Here is a 27,678-nt window from a genome sequence, read left to right as displayed (position 1 = left end):
GCAACCGTGTCATGTATCAGTTCTGCTGCAATTACTGCACAGAATTTTACATGGGCATGACCAACAACCAGCTGTCTACCAGAATGGATGGCCACCACCAAATTGTGGCGAAGAACAAAGGTGACCACCCAGCGGCACTACACACTGCTGAGCACAAGCAGCTTGAGTTCAACAGCTGCTTCACAATGCATGCTATCTGTATCCTTACCTGCAGCACCAGCTTTTCTGAACTACATAGATGAGAATTATCCTTGCAATGTATCCTTTGCTACCGTACCACTCCTGGCCTCAATCTCCTCAAACCCACAGTGCTCTCACACTCTACAAAGTTCCCCTTCCTCTCTCCTGTCACCCTCTCCCAATCCACATCTCCATGTCATCTCCACCGTGTGCCACACCCCACCAGCTCCATTACCTGTTCTCCCTCTTCCCTCCCCGTACACGTGCCACCCCTCCCTCCTTCACTTCTGTCTTGTACACCTGCCACCTCCTTAGCAGCCACTACTTATCTGCCAACAGACCACCTCCTACTTCCTACCCTTTTCGCCTTACCCATCCCACTTGACAAAGTCCCCAGCTCTGTTCATCTGCCAAACTTCAATCCCAGCATGGTGTGTCCAGATTTAAGAGGCACAGGTGATTTTGTGTGTGTGTGTGTGTGTGTGTGTGTGTGTGTGTGTGTTAACAATTCAACATTTCAACTGTTTGCTGACTGTTCTCATTTATACCTGAATTAATTTGCATACATGTGAACACTTTTGGTCTCAAATCACATTAGCAAACAAAATTCAGAGAAGTCAAAAGTATATCTCTCTGGGAGAGGGAGAGACTTCCAAGCTAGAACTGATCTGACATCTTTCCATTTGACATTACTGTGGCAACTCTCAATTCACATATTTAATATGTCACTAAGATACAGATTTCAAAATTTTAAAGTAGAAAATACTATTCCTAGCTTTCAGAACATGAGTCCATTCCTCAGGAGAAGACTGGAAGGAAGTGGCAGGTTATTCAGCCTCCAAGTTAAGGTACTTCCCTCTCAACCTACCTCTCCTGTCCAACCTTCTCCAACCAATCCTTTCCTCCCTGGGTAAAAAACATGTATGATCTGAAACCTAGGAATAGTAAGATAAAGACGTCACAGAAACTTTGTATACTGTATTAAAAATACAATACAGTCCGAGCTTCCAGTGACAGTGGTCATGTGTGTATAAGAGAGAGGTGAATATATATATATGTATGTGTGTGTGTGTGTGTGTGTGTGTGTGTGTGTGTGGGGGGGGGGGGGGGGGGGGGGGCGCGCGCGCATGCGCCCTTGTGCTCAAAAATGTGTAACAGTCTTTTCATTGTGCCTGTTTGCAGCTCAACATGTTGTCTTTATGGCACGTGGCAATCTGTCCTTTTCTTAATATTGTTGACCTTCCAACCTGGAGTTTCCATTGTTTGCATTAGCGATAAACTGTCACTATGCTGCTTAATGATATTCAAGTTTATGTTGTCTATATCTAATAAGTAAACTAGTAAGAAAGCAGCTACTTTGAAAAAATCTGTCGCCTCCTCAGTTTTACTGTAAGACTGTCATTTATCTGCTATCAGTAGCTTCAGGTACAACTGATTACAATGGTATTTCTCAAATAAAAAATATATTTTTTTTTTACATTTACAAATACTGAGTCCTATTTATAGTACATTGTTATTTAGGACACAGCTTTATAACAAACAATGCTACTTGCCACAATGCTAACATAACTTTCCAGTCTCTGAATATAGATATTCAGATAATAATTTAATTTGTAAAATGGGTGGTTCACGAGCCTTTTCTTTCATTTTCTTTTGAACTGGAAAGGATTTTCAATTCCTTGCTTTACATTAAATGGGAGCTTGTTTTATATTGTAACCCGAGAGTGCATAACTTCAACATGAATCCTGAACATGGACGCAAAGTCTACATGAAAATTATTTTTGTGCCTTGTTTTGCTACTGTGTAAATCACATTTCAGTTGAAACTGACTTTTATTATCAGCAACAAAAACCATTAAGGTGTAAACATGCAACGGCCGGAGTGGCTGAGCAGTTCTAGGTGTTACAGTTTGGAACCGTGTGACCACTACGGTCGCAGGTTCAAATCCTGCCTTGGGCATGGATGTGTATGATGTCCTTAGGCTAGTTAGGTTTAAGTAGTTCTAAGTTCTAGGGGACTGATGACCTTAAGTCCCATAGTGCTCAGAGCCGTTTGAACCATTTTTGTAAACATGCTGGAAAGTGAGTGTAAGAATTCCAAGATATTAAAAAGCATTCTGCAAAATGTACAGTTGTCTACTTTACATAATATTTTTACTGCTCATTTCTGCTGAGTAAACACTTTATTTACTTTAGGTGCACTGCCCTAGAAGATAATTTGATAAGACAACAGGGAATAAAAGTATGCACAAAAAGGCAATATTTTTGTCTTTAGGTCAACACAATGGGAGATGCTACTAAGCACATAATGTGTTGACTCTACTTTCACTTCTCGTCCAGCTGGACCCCATGGGATTTTGCACACTATGCTTCAGTCAGAGCATGGCTTATGGTGCTAAATGCATCATTATTACTTGTTTGAAATTTTGTAATATGAGTCTGTGTAATTACGACTTAAACTGTTAGCTGTGAGCCACATTTAGGCCTCTTCAGCTGTCTTCTATGCTGTGTCTGGTTTGTTTGAGTATGGACCCAAATGTGCCTCAGAAATAAAGAGAACTATAAGCATATCACTGATCATGCTACATTGCACACTGACTCTGACAGAAACATTAAGATTTGTTTCCACTGTTTCATGTAAATTATGTCCACAGCTCATGGACTAGTGGTCAGCATCGCTGCCTCTAAATCACAGAGCCCTTGTTTCAGTTCCCAGTGGGGTCTTTCTTTCTTTTTCTCTTTTGCTTTAGGGTGCAAAAATAACTTAGGTTAGGGTGCAAAAATAACTTAGGTCATAAGCACCCATGTCAGAACCTTAGAACACCAATAAGTAGAGGAAGTTAAAAATGACTGTGTACGATGCCCAATTGATGGAAAGAAAGAAAGCTAAAATCAAGGGCTTCCCCTTGGAGAAAGGTCCACAAAATGTGTCTCAGAGAGAGAGAGAGAGAGAGAGAGAGAGAGAGTGCATTCCTAACCAAAGATTAAACTTCTTTCCCCATATTGCTACAAAGGATAAAAAATGCAAAATGAGAGAGAGCCCCTGTGTCGTTCATTAATACAGCCGATAACTCAGACAGCAAACATACTCTAGAAAATTAGTAGTTAAGAAGAGGGCATTGGGTCAGGAAATGGTTAACCATCAAATGTTGTTGACAATCAGCACAAAGTAGTTGGGGATCATCGCTTAACAAATGATGATGGCTAAAAAGACAGTGCCCAATAAGCAACCTAGCTAAAATGATCTCCTCACAATGAGAGGGCCAAGAGGAGTTAGGTCAAGCGATTGGGAAAGGTTTAATTCCCTGGAGCTTGTTCCCATGAAGAGAAGACCACTGGCAATGTCCAAGTGACACCACCTGCTAACAGACGGTAGCATGGATATCATCCTAAGGAATGGAAGAATTTAGCAGGCTGAAGGAGGAGGATTGCAGCCTCAGCAGCAGTGTCAGCAGCCTCATTTGCCCATCACCGGTTCCCTCTGCAGCATGCAAGTGGAAGCTTTCTTGGACCCACTGCACTAAGGGACAGACTGTGTATAGTTACAAAGACTCTGAAGGGCACTGAGAGAATTGGAGCATATGACACAATTAAAAAACCTGTGTTGCAGGATTTGCTGGGTAGCCTGATATGGGGCAAATAGTTCTGGTGTAAAAATAAGTGCCGATGATGAAGGAACACCCAACACCACCGTTGGTACACCAAGGTGCTACCACTAAGTTGCGTGCGAAGGTCAAGAAACATATAGTAATAGATCAAACCCGGAGTAGCATCCTTGGAAAGTGAATTCCATGATGAACACGGGCCACCACACAAAGCTAATGTGGTGAAGGGTTCACACCCATCGGGAGTATGGCAGGTAGCATGAAGTTAAGCTGCAGGAGCAGTAGCCAAAAGTGAACTCCAGGAGGTAACAGAGAAGAAGTTAACACCCCATACTGGTGGTCAAAAACGAGGGGGGGGGGGGGCAGGGGCACAGGATGGGTGGCTGGGCATGGAAGACAAAATGACAACCACATCTGCTGAGGAGTACATCACGCTGGCATGACAATGGTAGTCTGGTTTCGAATGGACAAGGGATTGGTATAAATGGAGGGTAGTCTGATCTGCTCCCCAGGAAGTACCGTTTAGGACGTATAGGACATTGAGGGGGACCAGATATAGTGTGCAGTCAAGTAGGACATGTGGGAGGACCAAGAAAATTTCCTATCAATCAGGAACACCGGTAATTTTGTAGTTTTGATGAACAGGAGAGCAACAGGCCCAAGATGTAAAGAAGGCAGAAGAAACACACTGGGCAGCAGAAATTCATACAATGGTTTTGTAAGTGTAAACGCAAAAGCCATTGTCAAGGCTCCATGCGTGAGGATGATCAAGACACTGCTGAAATGCCATTCAAGAATACAAGTCTGTGGAGAACTGCAATAGATGGCAAAGTCATCAACAAAAAGAGTGTCAGAAACAGTCCATGGCAAGGTTAATGGGGATTGGAAAGGCGACGGCATCAGGATGGGGCCTTGAGGCACCCCACTCTCTTGGGTAAAGGTGTTCGACAAGGCTAAACCCACACATACCTTGAAAACTCAGTCTTTTAAAAATTCCTGAGGGAAATATGGCAGGCAACCTCAGAAGCCCCACATGTATAGAGTACGGAGGATATCAATCCTCCAGCAGCTGTCATAGACTTTCTCCAAATCAGAAAAAAACAGCCATAGTCTGGTACTTCTGTAGGAAACCATTCATGACATGAGCTGATAAACTGATGAGATGGTCAACTGCAAAACGGCATGCAAAAATCCATGTTGTGTAGTGGTTAATAGACTGCAAGATTCGAGCCACCATACCAGCTGGCCATGACTCATATGATCCATCACCTTGCAGACACTGCTAGTGAGGGAAATGGAGTGGTAGCTAAAAGGAAGGTGTTTGTCCTTACCGGGCTTAGGTATGGGTATGACAGTGGCTTCACACTAGCATCTGGAAAACATGCCATCTGCCCAAAGGCGATTGTACATGTGAGGAGAAAGGGCTAGCCCGCCAGAGAGGTGCTGCAGCATCTGAATGTGAACATCGTCCTGCCCTGGAGTGGAAGATTGGAATTTGGTGAACATGGTCAAGTTCCCCTGTAGTAAATGTGGTATTGTAGCATTCACGATTCTGAGAGGAGAGGGATTTCACCTGAGCCTCCTCCAATCATTTCTGAGGGAGGAAGGATGGATGATAGTGAGAGGAGCTCAAAATCTCCACAATATAGCAATCTAAAACCTTGAACATTCCTATTCGAAGGCAAGGCTCTTACTAAAGCTGCAGTGACAGGTCACAACTCATGACTGATTAGCTTTGTAAGAAAGTGTGTTGTCTGTCATAGGCTAAGTTTGAGCCTGAGTGTGGGTCTGATACACAGTTAAAATATGCCTTCTAGTTTCCCAACAGCATACATGCTGTTGCATATTTAAATATACATTCTGAAAACAAAGTAAGGCTGTGGTTAAGCCATTTCTCTGTAATGTTCTTTATTCCATAAGTGGCAGTCCAACAAGGTATGCCAGAGAGCTGTGATGATAATGTTTGATTTGTGGTGTGCTCAACTGTGTGGTCGTAAGTGCCCGTACAAAGTCCAAATTTTTACACAGTCCAATTTTTACACAGTCCAACCTAGCCACTGTGATGAATAACGATGATGATGGTGATGATGAAATGATGATGACAACACAAACACCCAGTCCCCAGGCAGAAAAAATCCCAAACCCACCCAGGAATCGAACCCGGGGCCCTGTGATCCAGAGGTAGCAACACTAGCCACTAGACCACGGATGCAGGAGAGCTGTGCCATCTGGCAAGCATGAGATAGCTACCGACAAAACTGAAGCTGTGAGGATGAATTGCAAGTCACACCTGGACTCATATGAATATATTGGCAACTTGTTTCCCCAACGAATGGTGAACGAAGAAACTCAGCTGTCGCTAAGTCAGAACAGATCTACACTGACAGCTGATCACTCAAAATTAGTAGAGACTATCAGCCAGGTTCTTGCGGTCACTCCTGGAAGACATTGATCATCTCAAGCTGGGCCTGCTTGCAACTGATAAATACAGCAGAGCTCCATTCTCTACATCTCACATTGCAGCCAAGACAGCCTCTCATCTTTCACTATAAGCACACTGAGTGGATACTCATGTTCTTTACTAACTTTCCTGCTATTTCCCTGTGGCTAGGCCATGTCTCCACAATATCCTTTCTTCCAGGAGTGCCAGTTCTGCAGAGTTTGCAGGAGAGCTTCTGTGAAGTTTGGATGGTAGAAGACGAGGTACTGGCAGAATTGAAACTCTGGGGACGGGTCATGAGTCGTGCTTGGGTAGCTCAGTCAGTAGAGCACTTGCCTGTGAAAGGCAAAGCTCCCAAGTTTGAGTCTCGGTCCAGCACACAGTTTTAATCTGCCAGGAAGTTTCATATCAGTGCACATTCTGCTGCAGAGCGAACATTTCATTCTGGAGACAAGTGAGATGTTGAGCACATGAGAATGACAAGATATTACTATCACGCACTACAGAGCTTGGAACATGCTTTAGTTGTAAAAACATTACAGTGTGATCATGTATTGTATTGTTTTTAAACAATTGAATTTTAGTAAACTCCTTCATCTCATTGGTCAATTTATTATACAGTTTAGACCTTGATAGAAAATGCTGTTCTGGGGTTTTTGTTTTTCCTTGGTAAAAACAGGTCCAAATTGTCTCTACAGAACTATTTGCCCAACAGAATGGTAGAGGTACTCTCTTGGTGCAAAAAGGATACCCAGTTTTTTGAATATCAACAATCTAAAAAAAAGACAGATTGCTACTTACCATAAAGAAGACACGTTAAGTTGCAGACAGGCATAATTAAAAGACACTTACATAAAGCTTTCGGCCACAGCCTTCATCAGTAAAAGGAAGATACACACCATTCATAAACACCAGCAAGTGCACCTCATGCACATACGACTCCCAACGCCAGCATCTCGGACTGGAATGCTGGAGTTGGCACATAATGCCAATTGTGACAGTCACCCCACACACTAACTCTGTTCCAGAACATTTGACACGACATATAAATGCAGCCACTACCATGATATCAGCAGGGAGCAGCAGCATTTAAGCCTCTCTGAACAGCCACAATCACTGAAGACCTGGGCAGAAAGTCACTTGCAACCCGTGTTATATCTATGGTGCTGCTTTTTCTACCATTGCTGGGCTTCGAACCTTTGTTCGCTGCCTGAGCATCTGGGCACTCTACTGCCTGCTAAGGACTATGACACAGGGGTCCAGCCATTACCGTCCCTGCCAAGGTATCTACATCTACATCCATACTCCGCAAGCCACCTGACGGTGTGTGGCGGAGGGTACCCTGAGTACCTCTATCGGTTCTCCCTTCTATTCCAGTCTCGTATTGTTCGTGGAAAGAAGGATTGTCTGTATGCTTCTGTGTGGGCTCTAATCTCTCTGATTTTATCCTCATGGTCTCTTCGCAAGATATACGCAGGAGGGAGCAATATACTGCTGGACTCTTCGGTGAAGGCATGTTCTCGAAACTTTAACAAAAGCCCGTACCGAGCTACTGAGCATCTCTCCTGCAGAGTCTTCCACTGGAGTTTATCTATCATCTCCGTAACGCTTTCGCGATTACTAAATGATCCTGTAACGCTGCTCTCCTTTGGATCTTTTCTATCTCTTCTATCAACCCTATCTGGTACAGATCCCACACCGCTGAGCAGTATTCAAGCAGTGGGCGAACAAGCGTACTGTAACCTACTTCCTTTGTTTTCGGATTGCATTTCCTTAGGATTCTTCCAATGAATCTCAGTCTGGCATCTGCTTTACCGATGATCAACTTTATATAATCATTCCATTTTAAATCACTCCTAATGCGTACTCCCAGACAATTTATGGAATTAACTGCTTCCAGTTGCTGACCTGCTATTTTGTAGCTAAATGATAAGGGATCTATCTTCCTATGTATTCGCAGCACATTGCACTTGTCTACATTGAGATTCAATTGCCATTCCCTGCACCATGCGTCGATTCGTTGCAGATCCTCCTGCATTTCAGTACACTTATCCATTGTTACAACGTCGCGATATACTACAGCATCATCCGAAAAAAGCCTCAGTGAACTTCGAGTGTCACCCACAAGGTCATTTATATATATTGTGAATAGCAACGGTCCTACGACACTCCCCTGCAGCACACCAGAAATCACTCTTACTTCGGAAGACTTCTCTCCATTGAGAATGACATGCTGCATTCTGTTATCTAGGAACTCTTCAATCCAATCACATAATTGGTCTGATAGTCCATATGCTCTTACTTTGTTCATTAAACGACTGTGGGGAACTGTATCGAACGGCTTGCGGAAGTCAAGAAACACGGCACCTACCTGTGAACCCGTGTCTATGGCCCTCTGAGTCTCGTGGACGAATAGCGCGAGCTGGGTTTCACACGACCGTCTTTTTCTAAACCCATGCTGATTCCTACAGAGTAGATTTCTAGTCTCCAGGAAAGTCATTATACTCTAAAATAATACGTGTTCCAAAATTCTACAACTGATCGACGTTAGAGATATAGGTCTATAGTTCTAAACATCTGTTCGATGTCCCTTCTTGAAAACGGGGATGAAGGTCTTCCATGTATTACATCACTAGGTGTGTGGCAGACTGAAGTATTCACTGTGGAGCAGCTATTCTGGGCTGGAAAACATGACCCTTCCCTTATGCAGAAGCTGCAGCAGTGGTGCCCACTCAGCGCTGTTTTCTTCATCCGGCACAAGAGGTTGGCACACTGGATGACACTGAACGATGTACTCACTTTGCTCACCATTGGTGCTTGTATCTTCAAAGTCCAATGACTTTAAACAAACAGTAATAAAGAAGTTTTTGTACCTACAAAGCATCTTCCTTTGTGACACTGTTATAACTAATGTCAGAAGGACTGCGGAAGATGAAGATGGACAACCAGAGACAGCAGCCAGTTCCATGGTTCTGCAGCAGGGGTATCCTATGCAACAATATGAATAAGTGCTAACATTACAGGCACTTTTTTTGGCATGTGTGGTTGATTCCCTACCCTTTCATCTTCCTTTTCATTTTATTTTAGGAATGCTGTTAACTGCATTGGTAGTAAATAGGCAATATAGAGAAGCAAGTTGTGGTTCAGGAGGCTCTTCAGCAGCTGATAAATCAACTAGCCCTGTTGTAGAAACAATGAGGAGAACTAACAGAGGAAAGGAGGGAATGGCCACATCCTAGTGAACGTATCCTTGATACTGATATCGCTTCAGTGGTCACTTCACTTCCAGGGAAAGATTCTTTGTGTTTTTTGACAGTTTGGATACAGCTGCTAAGTTGGGAAACTGGAGTAAAGAGCAACTACTCAGTATAGCTAAACCAAAGTTATGGGGAGATGCTAGGGTGCACGTAAGTGTGCCATAAGAAATTAAGAGACGCACAGCCACTTGATGACTTCAGGGAAGGGCTGGTAGACAGATGTAGGAGGAAAAATACATGAAGGTACAACCATGAGCAGCTTAACAGAATATTCCAGAAACACAAGAAACTGGTAGAGAGCTTTGTGGACCATATTCACAAAATTAATATCAATATACAGGGTGTCCCAGCTATCTTGTCCACCCAAAATATCTCTGGGACAATAACAGCGATTGGAAAACGACTTTCACCTGTATCAATGTAGGGCTGGGGCCCATGAATGTACGTATTTGGAAACATTCTAAAACGAAAGCTTATGTGTTTTTTAACACAAACTTATGTTTTTTTTTTTAAATGGACCTCCTATATTTTTCTTCAGCAATCCATAGCATGACAAAGCACATATACAATGGCGTTGATTGCATCACAATATTCCCATTACATCCCGAGATATTAAGACGCGAAGTTGACGCTTGAAACACCTGACAAGCGCTGCTAGTGCACGTCCTGAGGCTCAGGAGTGAACCCCATGCTGCCCGTAATCGCGATGTGATTGACATGCGTAATCACACTTGCATACTTATCAAGAGGTCCGAAACGAATAATACGGTCTGCTGCCATCCTGCATTAACGTTGTACATTCCAGCAGGTATTTATCCCATAGGCTAGAGGTGATGCGGTTCTGTAACATATCTGTGTACCGCGACGTTAGTCACAAAGTTAACTTCGCTTATCGTTAATCCGTTACTAAAAAGGTAATGCCGTTCAATGTTAAAACTTTACTTTACTGTAGATCTAGCGCAAGTGACAGTTAATCATTCACTCGTAATAGTAAAATTCATGTTGATGGTTTTAGTGAAACGAGCAAGTGGACTAAAAGTTTTAGCGTTGTTTAGGTAAAAATGTTTTGATTTGCGAAGTTCAGGTAGGACATAGAAGATGAATGTAAACATGTTTAACCAATTAGTTTTATTATCACATAATTATCAATGTTATGTTTATCTAATGCGTTAAATGACAAATTGTTGCAAACAAATGTTTCTTAACATCACTGGGTAAAATGGCCCTTTGTAGAAACTTCCACTGAGATACCAGCACTACATACTAAACATAGCGTTCACATCTCATGCTCAAAGTGATGCCCATTGGCTTGCATACATAGGGTCACTCTGCGGATGAAGGATGCCCTACTTCGTGCTACTGTTTCCTCTTTGATGGCTGTACAAGCATCAATAATGTGTTGCTTCATGTCCTCTGGTGCTTTTGGTTCATGTTGGTAAACAGCATCCTTCACTGCGCCCCAAAGAAAATAATCCAGCGGTGTAAGGTCCGGAGATCGGGCAGGCCACCTAACTGGGCCACCTCATCCAATCCACCTGCCAGGGAACTTACGGTTCAGAAGTCGTCGTGCTCGTAAGGCGTTATGTGCAGGGCATCCGTCAAGCTGATAGCACATGACCATTCTCCAGTTCAGAGGTACGGTGTCCAAGAGAATAGGAAGATTGTGTCGTATAAATCTGGAGTATTGTCTGCCATTTTGGATGCCATTTATAAAGAAAGGTCTGATAATGGTATCTCCAATAATCCCACACCAAACATTAACTTTCCACGAACGTTGATGCTCTACCTGACGGAGCCATTTTGGATTGTCTGCGGACCAATAATGCACATTCCTCATATTGACAATTCCTTTGTTGGAGAATGATCCCTCGTCGGTAAAGAGAACATCTGCAAAACAATTTGGATTAGTCAGAATCTTTTGCTGAGCCCACCGACAAAATGTTACCCTATTGCGGAAGTCATTTCCATGAAGTTCCTGGTGTAAATGAACATGGTAAGGATGAAATTTATGACGTTGAAGAATACGCTGTGCACTTGATTTCGACACCCCAACTTCACGTTCAATTTGACGTGTGCTGATTTGAGGATTCACAGCTATGGTAGCGAGCACAGCAACTTCAGCACGTTCATCTGTGCGTGTTCTAGGACGATGTCGAGGTCTTGGATTTAAGCTTCCCGTTTCACGTAGACGAGATGTAAGACGACCAAACATCCGGCGCGAAGGTGATGGCTTGTCAGGGAATCGTCTTCTGTACAGCCGTTCAGCCTGAACAGCATTTCGTCCAACTACAACGGGGTACAGTACAGGTATGTAGAGGAGGGTAGAAAACAGACATATTAACTTAATAATCATAAGGTTCGCTAACAGTACTATCAACAAACAAGCAATCTCATAACGCATTTCCCGTCAACGTACATTCTCCATAGATCAGCAGCATTTCTACCATATCTTCATGTGCGTACATTATACTGTACAGTATAAATTCCACAACACAATGTTTATTCACAATGTGTACTACCTCTGTGCCGTCACTAGATTACTCTGATGCACGACTACACTGGCAAGCGATGTTTTGCACGCCAAAGCAACAACAAATGGGATGCTCGGAGGGTGGTGGAGTACAGGAGTTTGCATGGGTCGCAAATCATAAACAAGGCGAAGTGGTAACTGTGGCAGTAGTGGGATCTACGTTGGACACTTGACTAGGTACAGCCAGGCCCTGCGCGACAGGCACAATGGGTCATATAACGCATTAGATAAACCTTATTTTGGGTGTGCAGGATAAATAAGACAACCTGACGGGTGTACACCGATCAGTACTGGTTCATCTTGTGTACGTAGATACGTAAAACGTGCAAGAGGGAAACCATTATGTGCTTATGAGAGTTGATGGCAGCACACCGTATTATTCGTTTCGGACCTCTTGATAAGTATGGAGGTGTGACTACACATGTCAATTACATCACGATTACGGGCAGCATGTGGTTCACGCCTGAACCTCAGGACGTGCGCTAGCAGCGCATGTCAGGTGTTTCAAGCGTCAACTTCGCGTCTCAATATCTCCGGATGTAATGGGAATATTGCGATGCAATCAACACCATTGTGTATGTGCTTTGTCATGCTATAGATTGCTGAAGAAAAAATATAGGAGGTCCATTTAAAAAAACATAAGTTTTTGTTAAAAAACACATATGCTTTCGTTTTAGAATGTTTCCAAATATGTACATTCATGGCCCCCAGCCCTACATTGATACCAGTGAGAGTCGTTTTCCAATAGCTGTTATTGTTCCAGAGATATTTTGGGTGGACAAGATAGCTGGGACACCCTGTATGAGGACGATAAAGCGAATAAGGTCATATTGCATGGAGCTAAACAGAGAGCAATTGATGCATCTCTATGGGGCTTACAGTCAGAAATGTCCACAGAGTTGATATGGAATTCCCAAAGATTGAATCAAGCAGTAGAAAACACAGTTGCACTAGTTGAAATTGATGTGGTCACTAAACCATACGAAAAGAAGGCAGTATTTAACACATGTACCAAATGTTTTTGATGTGGTTGTACAGGTCATATGAAACATAACTGCAGAGTTATTTTGGACATTTCAAATGGAACTGCAATAACATAAATTTGTTGGGATGTGGAATATGGTCACAGAGTGGACCTCGTACCCCTCCATTTAACAGGGCAGGGGATGGTGTGTCCACTGTACAATGCTCCCACTATGGATTAACAAAGGTCACCTTTGTGCAAAATCAGTGGCAGACTTTTTTCTGACTGCTTATGTGAAAGGGTAGTTGTCTAAATTCTTATCAGATACTGGATCTCTGTGTCTGTAGCATGCAAGAGTATACTTCATAAAGCAAAATTACATCCACTACACTGGACATTAAGTGTACAGGTTCATTTGGTTCATTATTTTAATATGGTTCCGAGTGGAGGGAGGTAACTTTTGTGTTATGTAGAAGTTCTCCCCAAAGTAGGTAGTGGCTACAAAGTCTTACTTCGGTTCCTGGTTGCACATCATGCCAAAATTGGCTTGGCACAGCATAAAGTAGAACTGAATGGAGCACCATTTCATCTTGGTTTTACAGCTGGAAAACCATTACTGTCACAAGAAACACCAGAGATGTCAGGTGAGCCACCAAAGTTGACACAGCCCAGCATATAGCAGAACTGGATGGATCACCATTTCATCTTGGGTTTATAGTTGAAAAACCATTGCTGTCGCAAGGAACACCAGAGATGTTGGTTGGGCTACCTATGCTGTGTACAAAATCCCTTAACGTCAACTCGCAGGATATCATACAGAAAGATATTAGAAAGTTAATCTGGGCTGATGTAGGAGCTGATCCACCAGTGAGTTCCTTGTGTGTTGCTGAACCTTTGTCTGAGAATGAAGAGATAGATAAAATACTTTGTTTTGCACCATGTAGTTTATCCTAAATACTTGAAACTGATGGAAGCAGAGTTGTGCATGGCTGTATTGATAAGTTTAACTATGAAGAAGTACAGATATCATTTGGTACTCTGACAGCTAATTTAGAAGTGCTAGATGAGGAGGAACTTGACAGGAATGTCATGTCAGATTATGCAACACTGCGACTACTTATCAATATGACTACACTGAGGAAGTAATAGCACATCTAGAAGGATAGAACAAGAAGGGATGGAAAGATTGTTATAACATACTGTTATTTGATCCTCCTTGACCACTGCCTGCCACATCACTAACTCAAGATCATATTCCCACTGGGAATGACGCTCCTGTCTATCAGAAAATGTATGGCACAGCATTTACAGACTGTAATGGAAGAATTTATAAACCAGCAACTCCAAAACGGGATCACAGAAACTATTAATAGCCCCTGGTGTTAATCTGTTGTCAACATCACAAAGAAATCACCGGATGCCAGCAAAGCAAATAAGTTCTGTTGTGACCACTGTTACTTAAACCAGAATACAATTTCAGATGCCCATCCAATTCCAACATAACAGAAACTCAAGATAATCTGGGCTAGTGTAGTTATTTCTCAACTATGGACCCATTATGAAGTGGGTACCACCAATAAGAGGTAGCACCTGAAGATCATCTGAAAACAGTATTCTCAACCCCCGCTGGTCATATACATACATGTATTTTGGGCTGAAAAATGGGCCAGGTACATTCCAGAAATTCTTAGATGATGTATTGCAAGGACTATAACTGAAGCAATTCACGGTCCATTTAGGCGATACAGTTGAGTTCCCCTAGAATATCCACGAGCATGTAGTGCATTTAAATGAAGTTTTTGACTGTCTATGCGCACAGTGGTTAACCCTTATCGTGGAAAACTACTATTTCACTTTACACAGTCCTTCATTTAGCCCCGTTATTAGCCAAAATGGTGTATGCGCCGATCCTCAACTTGTTGATCCCAGTAAAAAATTTCCAAGATCCACTACACTACAGGAATTGCAGTCATATTTAGGTACAGGCAGTTTTTATAAAAATTCATTCCAAAATTTGATGAAATTGCGAGACCCTCATCCAATTATTAAAAAAATAATAAAGTTTCAGTGGTCGCCTTGCTGTGAAAAAGCATTTGTAAAACTAGAAGAAGCTCTTCTCCTGTTCTCACTTTTCCAGATTACTAGAAGCAATATATACTGCTGTGTGACAATAGCAATTGTACCTTAAATTGCACTTTAAATCAGGAGATAGATGGACGAGAACATCCCATAGTGCATGCACCCAGAAAGCTTAATAAAACAGAAAAAGTTATTCGCCCACTGACAAAGAAATGATGGTGCTAATTTTTGGGATAAGTTATCCCCACTGTTATCTGCAGAGATGATGCATCAAAGTAATGACTGATCATTTGACACTCATATGGTTATTAGGATCAAAGATCCAACTAGCAGGTTAACTAGATGGATGTTATGTCTAAGTGAGTACAGTTTCAATAGTGCACTGTCCAGGTAGGTCACACACAAGCACAGACAGGCTAAGTTGTCAGTGTGGACATGGTGGAATGGAATGAATCACAAAGAAATGACCCAGATTGCTAAGCAACCACAGTTCAGCACAGAAGATGGAGTGTTGCACAACAAGACAAGATGTGGGTTACACATAGCAATACCAGCAAAATTACAAAATGAGGTGTTGAGGCAGGACCATGATTCAGTTCTAGCCAAATACACTGGTCGCTGAGCAACAGAATACAGAGAGCACAAAATTAGTGGTGGATAGTATGCAGAAAAGATGTTGATTGTTACATCAAGAACTGTGTCTCATGCACACAAAGGCCGGAACTCAGTTGCCAAAAGATTACATTATAAATGTTACCAGAGGCAGATAAACTGTTTAAATGATTGGTATGGATCTACTCTGACCATTTGCTAAAACATCTGAAAGAAACCTCCTAATGAGCAGGCAGAAATAGCGGTGCATATGATGGTCAATCATTGGATACTCATGTTCGGAACACCAGAAACAGTAGTAACAAGTTAATGAACAAATTTTATGTGCCATCTAATAAAGCAGTTAAGCTGGTTATTTCACATTAAGAAAATTAGGCCTAGTGCATAACACCCAGAGGCAAACAGGCAAATGAAGAGGGCCCATCAAACAATTGCAAAAATATTATGTTACTACGTTATAACTCTCATCACAATGTCTTGGACACCCTAAGTCCGTATGTAGTGTGTGGGCATACAATCCAAATGTCAATGAGAGCACCGGGCTATGCCTCACAAGGTTGTTTTTCACCAGAGGATATCTTATCTGTTTGAGCTTTGTCAGTTCCCACCCCAAGAGATGATATATCACCAGTGAAAAATATCTCTAAAAGGCTGAAGACTATTTGGCACCAGGTGAACAAGTTGAACACCATAGCTTAGGAAAGACAAGAAAGCACTCATAATGAGAAAGCAGTGCTACCAAAATATCATGTAGGAGACTGTGTTGTGACGTCCAGCCCTTATATACAATACCAAAGAAAAACAAGGAGGCCACATTACCAGGGGTCGTTTCAAGTAATCGAAATGATGTCACTTATTAATGTCAAGTTACAGCTTCCAACTCACACCAACTTAGTTCATCAAACAATGAAAAATCCTGGACGGAATGTAACAATATTATGAAAAGGAAAATCGTTACTCATCATATAACGGAAATGCTGAGTCGCTGCAGTCTCAGGCAACTGAAACCATGCGAGCAACAGAACCAGTGCATGATGGGAGTGCCGACTGGGTGGGAGTAAGGAGGAGACTGGGGCAGGGAGGGGAAGGGAAGGGATAGTATGGTGGGGGTGGTGAACAGTGAAGTGCTGTAGATTAGATGGAGGACAGGGGAGAGATGGGGAGGCAGATTAGCAGAAAAGGAGAGAAATAAAATGACTGGGTGTGATGGTGGAATGACGGCTGTGTAGTGCTGGAATGGGAACAGGGAAGGGGCTGGATGGGTGAGGAGAGTGACTAACAAAGGCTGATGCCAGGAGGGTTATGGGAACATAGGATGTATTGCAGGGAAAGTTCCCATCTGCAAAATTCAGAAAACCTGGCATTGGTGGGAAGGAACAATATGGCACAGGCTATGAAGCAGCCATTGAAATGAAGGATGTCATGTTTGGTAGCATGTTCAGCAACAGGGTGGTCCACTCGTTTCCTGGCCACAGTTTGTCAGTGGCCATTCCTGTGGTCATTGTTGGTTGTCATACGTACATAGAATACAGCACAGTGGTTGCAGCTCAGCTTGTAGATTACATGACTGGTTTCACAGGTAGCCCTGCCTTTGATGGGATAGGTGATGTTAGTGATCGGACTGGAGTAGATGGTGGTGGGAGAATGTATGGGACAGGTCTTTCATCTAGGTCTATTACAGTGGAATGAGCCATGAGGTAAGGGATTGGGAGCAGGGGTTGTGTAAGGATGGATGAGTATATTGTGCAGGTTCAGTGGACAGTGGAATACCACCGTGGGAGGAGTAGGAAGGGTAGTGAGCAGGACATTTTTCATCTCTGGGAATGATGAGAGGTAATCGTAACCCTGGCGGTTAATGTAATTCAGTTGCTCCAGTCCTGTGTAGTACTGAGTTATGAGGGGAATGCTACTCTGTGGCTGGAATTATGGCACTTTGGGAAGTGGCGGGAGACTGGAAGGATACGCCACAGGAGATTTGTTTTTGTACAAGCTTGGGAGGATAATTACGGTCAGTGGAGACTTCAGTGAGACCTTCGGCATATTTTGAGAGGGACTGCTCATCACTGCAGATGTAATGACCACAGCAGGCTGGGTTGTACAGAAGAGACTTCTTGGTATGGAACGGGTGGCAGCTGTCGAAGTGGAGATGTTGTTGGTGTTTAGTAGGTTTGATATGGATGGAGGTACTGATGTAGCCACCTTTGAGATGGAGGTCAACATCTAGAAAGGTGGCTTGGTGGGTTGAGTAGGACCAGGTGAAGCAAATGGGGGAGAAGTTGTTGAGGCCCTGGAGGAATGCAGATAGGGTGTCCTCACCTTTGATCCAGATAGCAGAGATGTTATCACTGAATCTGAACCAAGTGAAGGGTTTATGATTTTGGGTTTTTAGGAAGGATTCCTCTAGATGGCCCATGAATAAGTTGCCATAGGATGGTGCCATGAGGGTGCCCATAGCTGTACCCCAGATTTGTCTGTAGGTAAAGCCTTTGAAGTAGAAGTAATTATGGGTGAGGATATAGTTGGTCATGGTGACTAGGAAGGAGGTTGTTGGCGCGGAATCTGTCGGGCATTGGGAAAGGTACTGTTCAATATCAGTAAGGCCATGGGCATTAGGAATGTTAGTGTACAGGGACATGGCATCAATAATGACAAGCAGGGCACCATGTGGTAAAGGGACAGGAACAGTGGAGAGTCGGTGGAGGAAATGATTGGCATCTCACTGAAGCCTTCACTGACCGTAATTGTTCTCCCAACCTTGTAGAAAAACAAATCTCCTGCGCCTTATCCTTCCAGTCTCCCACCACTTCCCAAAGTCCCACTGTTCCAACCACATAGGAGCATTCCCTTGTAAGTCAGTACCACCCAGGACTGGAGCAACTGAATTACATTCTCTGCCAAGGTTACGATTACCTCTCATCATGCCCTGAAATGAGAAATGTCCTGCCCACTATCCTTCCCACCACTCCCAGTGGTATTCCGCCATCCACTGAACCTACACAATATACTCATCCATCCTTACACAACACTTGCTCCCAATCCATTACCTCATGGCTCATTCCACTGTAATAGACCTAGATGAAAGACCTGTCCCATACATCCTCCCACCACCACCACCACCACCACCTACTCCAGTCTGGTCACTAACATCACCTATCACTTCAAAGGCAGGGCTACCTGTGAAACCAGTCATGTAATCTACAAGCTACGCTGCAACCACTGTGCTGCATTCTATGTAGGCTTGACAACCAACAAGCTGTCTGTCCACATGGATGGCCACCGACAAACTGTGGCCAAGACACAAGTGGACCACCCTGTTGCTGAACATACTACCAAACATAATATCCTTCATTTCAATGACAGCCTGTGCCATATTGTTCCTTCCCACCAACACCAGGTTTTCTGAATTTTGCAGATGGGAACATTCCCTGCAATACATCCTATGTTCCTGTAACCCTCCTGGCCTCAACCTTAATTAGTCACTGTCCTCACCCGTCCAGCCCCTTCCCTGTTACCATTCCAACACTACACAGCCATCATCACACCCAGTCTTTTTATTTATCTCCTTTTCCGCTACTTACCCCCCCCCCCCCCTCCGCCTCCCCACCTCTCCCCTGCCCTGCCCTTTGTCTAACCTGCAGCAGTTCACTGTTTGCCACCCCCACCATACTATCCCTCTTCCTCCCCACCCCAGCCTCCTCCTAACCCCCGCACAGTCGCCAATCCCATCATCCACTGGTGCTACTGCTCGCAGTGTGGTTTCAGTTGCCTAAGGCTGCAGTCGTGTGTGCGAGTTGCATTTGTGTGTGTGTGTGTGTGTGTGTGTGTGTGTGTGTGTGTGTGTGTGTGTCATCTATTGTTGGTGAAGGCCAATGGCCAAAAGCTTCAATTGTAAGAGTCCTTTTGTTGTGCCTATCTGTGACTTAGCATCTCAACTTAGTTCATGTAAGTTATGGCTGTCCTTTGGAATGAACGACAGAATAACAGAAAAAAGAGAAAGTTTAGGCAAGAAAAACAGGACACTCCCGCAGAGATTCTGACTCACCAATACTTAAAGATCTCAAAGAGGATTACAAGATGATCAATGTGAACTTTTTGTATTTTTCTTATTAGTATTAGGGATATGCATGCTTACACATTATGGTTATGTTTATGTTATAGAAGTAAGGAATTACAGAGTGTGATGTGTTATGAATGAGGCTACTGAGTCAGCATAAAGGAAACATTTTGTGTTTGCACTAGGTTGAAGAAATTTTGAGGTGAAAATTTAACTTGCGATATTATTAATTGCAATAGTTCTTTAGTGCTTAGAACACTGATGTAATTGGTATGACATATTAACTATTTTGTGAGGAAATGATGCAGAAGTAGTAGTCTATTGTTTGCATGTTTGAACAGCAAGAAGGTTACCACAGGGTGCAAGTGTGCATATATGTGTTTGCGTTAGACATAGGTATTTAGCGTTAAGGGTAGAGATTTTTGCTAGGTCAGTTTATTTATGTAAGCTGAAGGATAGAATTAGACAGCTCCACTCCCAGAAACCACAGCAGTGTGTCCTAAAGTGATAAGTACAAACACAACAGAATTCTTCTAAAGAGTTTGTCTACATTTGTTATCCTCCATGGCAAACCCTATGGTCGTTATTTTTACTTTCACGAGCACAGAGATTACAGTGGCACACAGCGCGTAGAATTACAGGGTCAAAGGTTACTGATCAGTAGCACCCAATGTGATATTTCCAAACTAACTTTCTGATTACTTGCCATCATCAATGGAACCACCAACCTAAATATCACCCATACATTGATTTACCTACCTGACCTACTTGAAGAACATGTTAGATATGACCCTACTCACCTCCCTAGGTCAGATAATACCCATGCAAAATGGCTGCATATCAATGGAGCACCTTCTAGTTCTACATCTACATCTAAATCTACATTTATACTCCGCAAGCCACCCAACGGTGTGTGGCAGAGGGCACTTTACGTGCCACTGTCATTACCTCCCTTTCCTGCTCCAGTCGCATATGGTTCTCAAGAAGAACGATGCCGGAAAGCCTCCATGTATGCTCGAATCTCTCTAATTTTACATTCGTGATCTCCTCGGGAGGTATAAGTAGGGGGAAGCAATATATTCGGTACCTCATCCAGAAACGCACCCTCTCGAAACCTGGGCAGCAAGCTACACCGCGATGCAGAGCACCTCTCTTGCAGAGTCTGCCACTTTGGTTTGCTAAACATCTCCGTAACGCTATCACGCTTACCAAATAACTCTGTGACGAAACGCGCCGCTCTTCTTTGGATCTTCTCCATCTCCTCTGTCAACATGACCTGGTATGGATCCCACACTGATGAGCAATACTCAAGTATAGGTCGAACGAGTGTTTTGTAAGCCACCTCCTTTGTTGATGGACTACATTTTCTAAGGACTCTCCCAATGAATGTCAACCTGGCACCCACCTTACCAACAATTAATTTTATATGACCTTTCCACTTCAAATCGTTCTGCACGCATACCCCCAGATATTTTACAGAAGGGACTGCTACCAGTGTTTGTTCCGCTATCATATAATCATACAATAAAGGATCCTTCTTTCTATGTATTCACAATACATTACATTTGTCTATGTTAAGGGTCAGTTGCCACTCACTGCACCAAGTGCCTATCTGCTGCAGATCTTCCTGCATTTCGCTGCAAATTTTCTAATGCTGCAACTTCTCTGTATACTACAGCATCACCCGCGAAAAGCTGCATGGAACTTCCAACATTATCTACTAGGTCATTTACATATATTGTGAAAAGCAATGATCCCATAACACTCCCCTGTGGCACACTAGAGGTTACTTTAACGTCTGTAGACATCTCTCCACTGAGAACAACATGCTGTGTTCTGTTTGCTAAAAACTCTTCAATCCAGCCACACAGCTGGTCTGATATTCCGTAGGCTCTTACTTTGTTTATCAAGCGACAGTGCGGAACTGTATCGAACACCTTCCGGAAGTCAAGGAAAATAGCATCTACCTGAGAGCCTGTGTCTAATATTTTCTGGCTCTCATGAACAAATAAAGCGAGTTGGGTCTCACACGATCGCTGTTTCCGGAATCCATGTTGATTCTACAGAGTAGATTCTGGTTTTCCAGAAATGACATGATACGTGAGCAAAAATCATGTTCTAAAATTCTACAACAGATTGATGTCAGAGATAAAGGTCTATAGTTTTGTGCATCTGCTCGACGACCCTTCTTGAAGACTGGGACTACCTGTGCTCTTTTCCAATCATTTGGAACCTTCCGTTCCTCTAGCGACTTGCAGTACATGGCTGTTAGAAGGGGGGCAAGTTCTTTCGCGTACTCTGTGTAGAATCGAATTGGTATCCCGTCAGGTCCAGTGGACTTTCCTCTGTTGAGTGATTTCAGTTGCTTTTCTATTACGAGGACACTTATTTCAATGTCAGCCATTTCTTCGTTTGTGCGAGTATTTAGAGAAGGAACTGCAGTGCGGTCTTCCTCTGTGAAACAGCTTTGGAAAAAGGTGTTCAGTATTTCAGCTTTACGTGTGTCATCCTCTGTTTCAACACCATTATCATTCCAGAGTGTCTGGATATGCTGTTGCGATCCACTTACTGATAAGACCAGAACTTCCTAGGATATTCTGTCAAGTCGGTACATAGAATTTTACTTTCGAATTCACTGAATGCTTCACGCATAGCCCTCATTCTACTAACTTTGACATCATTTAGCTTCTGTTTGTCTGAGAGGTTTTGGCTGCATTTAAACTTGCAGTGAAGCTCTCTTTGCTTTCGCATTAGTTTCCTCACTTTGTTGTTGAACCATGGTGGGTTTTTCCCATCCCTCACAGTTTTACTCGGTACGTACCTGTCTAAAACGCATTTTATGATTGCCTTGAACTTCTTCCATAAACACTCAACATTGTCAGTGTCGGAACAGAAATTTTTGTTTTGATCTGTTAGGTAGTCTGAAATCTGCCTTCTATTACTCCTGCTAAACAGATAAACCTTCCTCCCTTTTTTATATTCCTATTTAATTCCATATTCAGGGATGCTGCAATGGCCTTATGATCACTGATTCCCTGTTCTGCGCTTACAGAATCGAAAAGTTCGGGTCTGTTTGTTATCAGTAGGTCCAAGATGTTATCTACATGAGTTGGTTCTCTGTTTAATTGCTCGAGGTAATTTTCGGATAGTGCACTCAGTATAATGTCACTCGATGCTCTGTCCCTACCACCCGTCCTAAACATCTGAGTGTCCCAAGTCTATATCCGGTAAATTGAAATCTCCACCTAAGACTATAACATGCTGAGAAAATTTATGTGAAATGTATTCCAGACTTTCTCTCAGTTGTTCTGCCACTAATGCTGCTAAGTCGGGAGGTTGGTAAAAGGAGCCAATTATTAACCTAGCTCGGTTGTTAAGTGTAACCTCCACCCATAATAATTCACAGGAACCATCCACTTCTACTCCACTACAACAAACACGCCACCACCGGTTGCATGCAATCTATCCTTTCTAAACACCATCTGTGCCTTTGTAAAAATTTCGGCAGAATTTATCTCTGGCTTCAGCCAGCTTTCCATACATATAATGATTTCAGCTTCGGTGATTTCTATCAGTGCTTGAAGTTCTGGTACTTTACCAATGCAGCTTCAACAGTTTACAATTACAATACCAATTGCTGCTTGGGCCTCGCATGTCCTGACTTTGCCCCACACCCTTTGAGGCTGTTGCCCTTTCCGTACTTGCTCGAGGCCATCTAACCTAAACAACTACCCAGTCCACGCCACACAACCCCTGCTACCCGTGTAGCTGCCTGCTGTGTGCAGTGGACTCCTGACCTATCCAGTGGAACCCGAAACCACACCACCCTATGCCGCAAGTTGAGGAATCTGCAGCCCACACGGTCGCAGAACCATCTCAGCCTCTGATTCAGACCCTCCACTCGGCTCTGTACCAAAGGTCCACAGTCAGTCCTGTCGACGATGCTGCAGATGGTGAGCTCTGCTTTCATCCCACTAGCGAGACTGGCAGTCTTCACCAAATCAGATAGCCACCGGAAGCCAGAGAGGATTTCCTCCGGTCCATAGCGACACACATCATTGGTGCCGACATGAGCGACCACCTACAGATGGGTGCACCCTGTACCCTTCATGGCATCCGGGAGGACCCTTTCCACATCTGGAATGACTCCCCCCGGTATGCACACGGAGTGCACATTGGTTTTCTTCCCCTATTTTGCTGCCATATCCCTAAGGAGCCCCATTACGCGACTGACGTTGGAGCTCCCAACTACCAGTAAGCCCACCCTCTGTGACTGCCTGGATCTTGCAGACTGGGGGGGGGGGGGGGGGGGGGGCAACCTGTGGAACAGGACAACCAGCCATGTCCGGCCAAAGATCAGTATCAGCCGGAGACAGAGCCTGAAACCGGTTCGTCAGACTAACTGGAGAGGCCTTCTGTTCAGCCCTCCAGAATGTCTTTCGCCCCCTGCCACACCTCGAGATGACCTCCCACTCTACCACGGGTGAGGGGTCAGCCTCAATGTGGGCAGTATCCTGGGCAGCCACAGCCATAGTCCGATCGGGGGATGCATGGGACGAGCTGGCCGTCCCCGACAAACCCCCATCCGGAGCCCCACAGTGATGCCCATTGGCAACAGCCTCAAGCTGTGTGACCGAAGCCAACACTGTCTGAAGCTGGGAGCTAAGGGATGCCAACTCGGCCCGCATCCAAACACAGCAGTCGCAGTCCGTATCCATACCAAATACTGTTGTGTAAAGAACACCTGAACTAATCTACGGAGAACACAAACAATTCGACACAAAATTTAAATGGTTATTAAAATACAAGATTGCCTAGTAAATGCAGTAATGCTGCTACTTGTGCACTGCTGACACACTGCTCGGGGGCAGAAGGAGACTATGCGATTTTACAATATTCAGGTACTAAAACGCCATGCTGCAACTCTCAAATACTATAATATGCCCGAAATTTATGAATTAAACAATGCAAGTACCCAAAAACACGCAAAGAAATTAAGAATTAAACTATGTAACAAATAAGTGAGCTAAGAGTATACGACTTGCTGCTACAGCTGCTTATCCAATGGCGGCAGGGAGTTAATGTAACAAAGTGCCATACCCATCATCTTCAGCAGTTTGTAAGTACAGGAACCTCAACCTCTGCTGCCTGCATGATTCTGGAGGTTACAGGTATTGCTTAGTACACCACAAGCAGAAAGCTGTCAAAATTATTTCCCTGCCAATCTTCAGCCTAGGGATTCAAAACAGTAATAATGGCACCAATGAGAAACAGTCTGACAAAGGTCAGTATTAACTGTGGGGGAAAAAAACCTGCTATGTGGAACCATGTGCTTGTGCAGTGAGAAAAGAAGTGTACATAGTGAAAAGAATCCAGTGTCAGAGTGAATGAAGTAAATTAGTGCTTTTGTTACAGACAGTTTTCAAGTGATCTGGAGATCAGATTTATCTCAGGAGGGAGAGCAGGACTGAAGCAGAGCTTGGAGCCAAGAACAGTGCACCAGGAAATGGACATCAACTGCCATTGGCTGTTGTCCCTGCTTTATCAGTGCCCCTTAGCAGCAGCAAGGCATTGTCAACACTCACTGCCAACATTGACAGCTGCCCTGGATCTGTTGCAGATAATTTGTAATGACATTCAAATGCAGTAACTAACATGAAGTCAGCTGTGAGCAGCAGCACTTAAACCCGTCCAGGACCAGTCTCATCGTAGAACAGCTGGGGAGCAGTGCGATGTGCAGCTTGTGTTATTCAGCATCATATTGATGATGATGCCCTATCTACTGTCACCAGGTTCTGAGACTCTGTCCACTCCCGTGCATCTGGACACTCAGGCATTCTTCTACCTTCTGATGGCTATGATGCGGAATCCAATCAGCCCTACTCATGGTGAGATATCAATGAGATATCAACAAGGTACTTCCATGTCCTACAACACTGGGCATGGTGCATTCCGAAGTAATCACCATGGAACATCTATACTGGGCCAGTTGGTGTGGATCAGAAAACGTGAGCCTTCCATCATGCAGCAGCTGCACAGATGGCACCCACTCGGTATGATTTCTTTGCATGCTGAATGATATACTTGCTTTGGTTGTCATTGATGCTAGTAGCTTCAATGTCCAATGACCGTAAACAAGCAGTAGTCAAGAAGCTTCTGTATCTACAAACTATCTTCTCCTGCTGCACCAGGTTCCATCTTTGGCAGAGTCGCTGCCCTCACCCAACTATAGGTACTGTTATAATTTCCAACCATGCAGTACACTTCACGACAATTTGACATTTGTTGCATGTCACCTTCACAGTGTTGCAATTTTAATAACCAGCAATGTAATCTCTTTCAAAAAATACCATTGCAATCAAGTAAATATTAAGCAACTAATAAATTAAGCAACTAATACAGCATTTAGTGTTTCATGATCTAGTATCACTAACTAGCCAGCTGTTGCTAGCCAAAATCATCATATCATGATTTGCACTAGATTAGTGCATGTGGTAATTGAAAAACTTATTAGTGTTCATAGTTACATGGAAAGATAAATTCAGGTATTGACAAGTCACAAATTTAAGTGATGTAAATAGTCTACAAGATTCAGTAAATACGGAAAAGAATGCTTTCTGCATCCTTTCCACCACGAGCCTTTGGTTTAATGGCAGGCAGTTGAGTGGGTGAAAGAAAGCATTTTTTCCATTGAGTTGAGATGCTGCCTCAGCGATACATGAAAAAAAAGGAACATGTGGAAACACTCCTTAGATGTCCATATGGGTACTTTAAGCAGCTGTATTTTTATTTCTGCATAACAAATAAAGCTATGTCCTTGCAGAAAAAAAGCATAGCAGAGGCTAATAAATTTGTGCACAGAAAGCATTAGTTATGTTAGTACAAATATTTGTGACGTCCAAACCAGGTGGCTGAATATTGACAATCATGACCAATGTTAAATGGGAATCTGGTATGAAAAAAGTATTCCGTCTCTAAAAGCAATATCTCACAGCACAACTAGAAAAAATTGATTAATACATATACCAAGAATTTGGTTTTAGTTTTCTGGACAGATATGAAACAAAATAATGTGGATAAGAAGAGAGGGAGCATAGGAAACTGAATTAACACCAGATTCTTTAAGATCCCATGGATTTTTGGGTTAATAAAAAGTTTCCAAAGCAAAACGGAAGAGGAGGGTGGGAGCAGATGCAGTACCTATTATTACGATATTCATCATAAGGAAATATCTTTTTACTACCCACCCAGACAGCCATGCATGTTAAAGCGGCCACTTTTGGGATGGGAAAGCATCCTGGTGGATTAATGGCAAGGGCTGGATGTGGTTTATTTAGGCAGTTTATCACGCCCCACTAGGTGAATACTGGAATAGTACCCATGTCCTACATCAGATATACACTACACAAACATTTAGAAAACTTGCTCACCCTCACACACAGAATTTACTCTGGAGACAGACTGATTGGGTGTAGCCTTCTAATTCCTCTTTTGGGGATGAATAGGGGACTGATGACATCGAATGTTTGGTCTTATTTAATCCATAATCAGCAGCAGTACAGCCATCGCTAAAACGCAGTACTGGACAGTTACTTGGGCGTTAGGGCTATCACTCGACTAATTAATCTTCCACTGTACTTAAAAAAAAACTGATAAGTACTAAATGAAAAGGTATAAAAAGGAATGAGCACGAAAATCTCATTCCGAGGGCACTTTCGATAGTTAAAAGGTGCGCTGACAAGGACAGTTTTTTTTCTTTTTTCAGCATCTAAAAGCGAGTGCTTGTCTATCACTTTTCATCAGCAATAAATTATATGGGAAAGGACGCTACGGTACCTGAGTAACTTGTCGAAGGTCAAGGGTCCATAAATAAGTTCACCAAAACGTTATCAGATTTATTGTATTTTAGAAGCGGCTGAAACAAAACATCGGTAATGCACTCCTTGCCTTAATAATG

The 27,678-nt window shown here is 43.2% G+C and overlaps 1 protein-coding gene across 3 annotated transcripts in view; it reads right to left on the bottom strand.

Annotated features, from left to right (window-relative positions):
* LOC126484062 (metallophosphoesterase 1) overlaps positions 1-27,678 on the bottom strand; it is a 148,651-nt gene that overhangs the window by 120,380 nt on the left and 593 nt on the right. The window contains exon 1 of one of the 3 annotated variants that reach the window (XM_050107422.1): positions 27,558-27,639. The exons of the other annotated variants lie outside the window; for them this stretch is intronic. The gene's annotated coding sequence lies outside the window, so the exon portion shown is untranslated. Of the gene's footprint in view, positions 1-27,557; positions 27,640-27,678 lie in introns of those variants that run through there. 3 annotated transcript variants of the gene reach the window in all.

Source organism: Schistocerca serialis, chromosome 6, assembly GCF_023864345.2.
Source record: "Schistocerca serialis cubense isolate TAMUIC-IGC-003099 chromosome 6, iqSchSeri2.2, whole genome shotgun sequence".
In the NCBI taxonomy this organism is placed as follows: domain Eukaryota; kingdom Metazoa; phylum Arthropoda; class Insecta; order Orthoptera; family Acrididae; genus Schistocerca; species Schistocerca serialis.
This window is presented reverse-complemented; position numbering and strand designations above follow the sequence as displayed.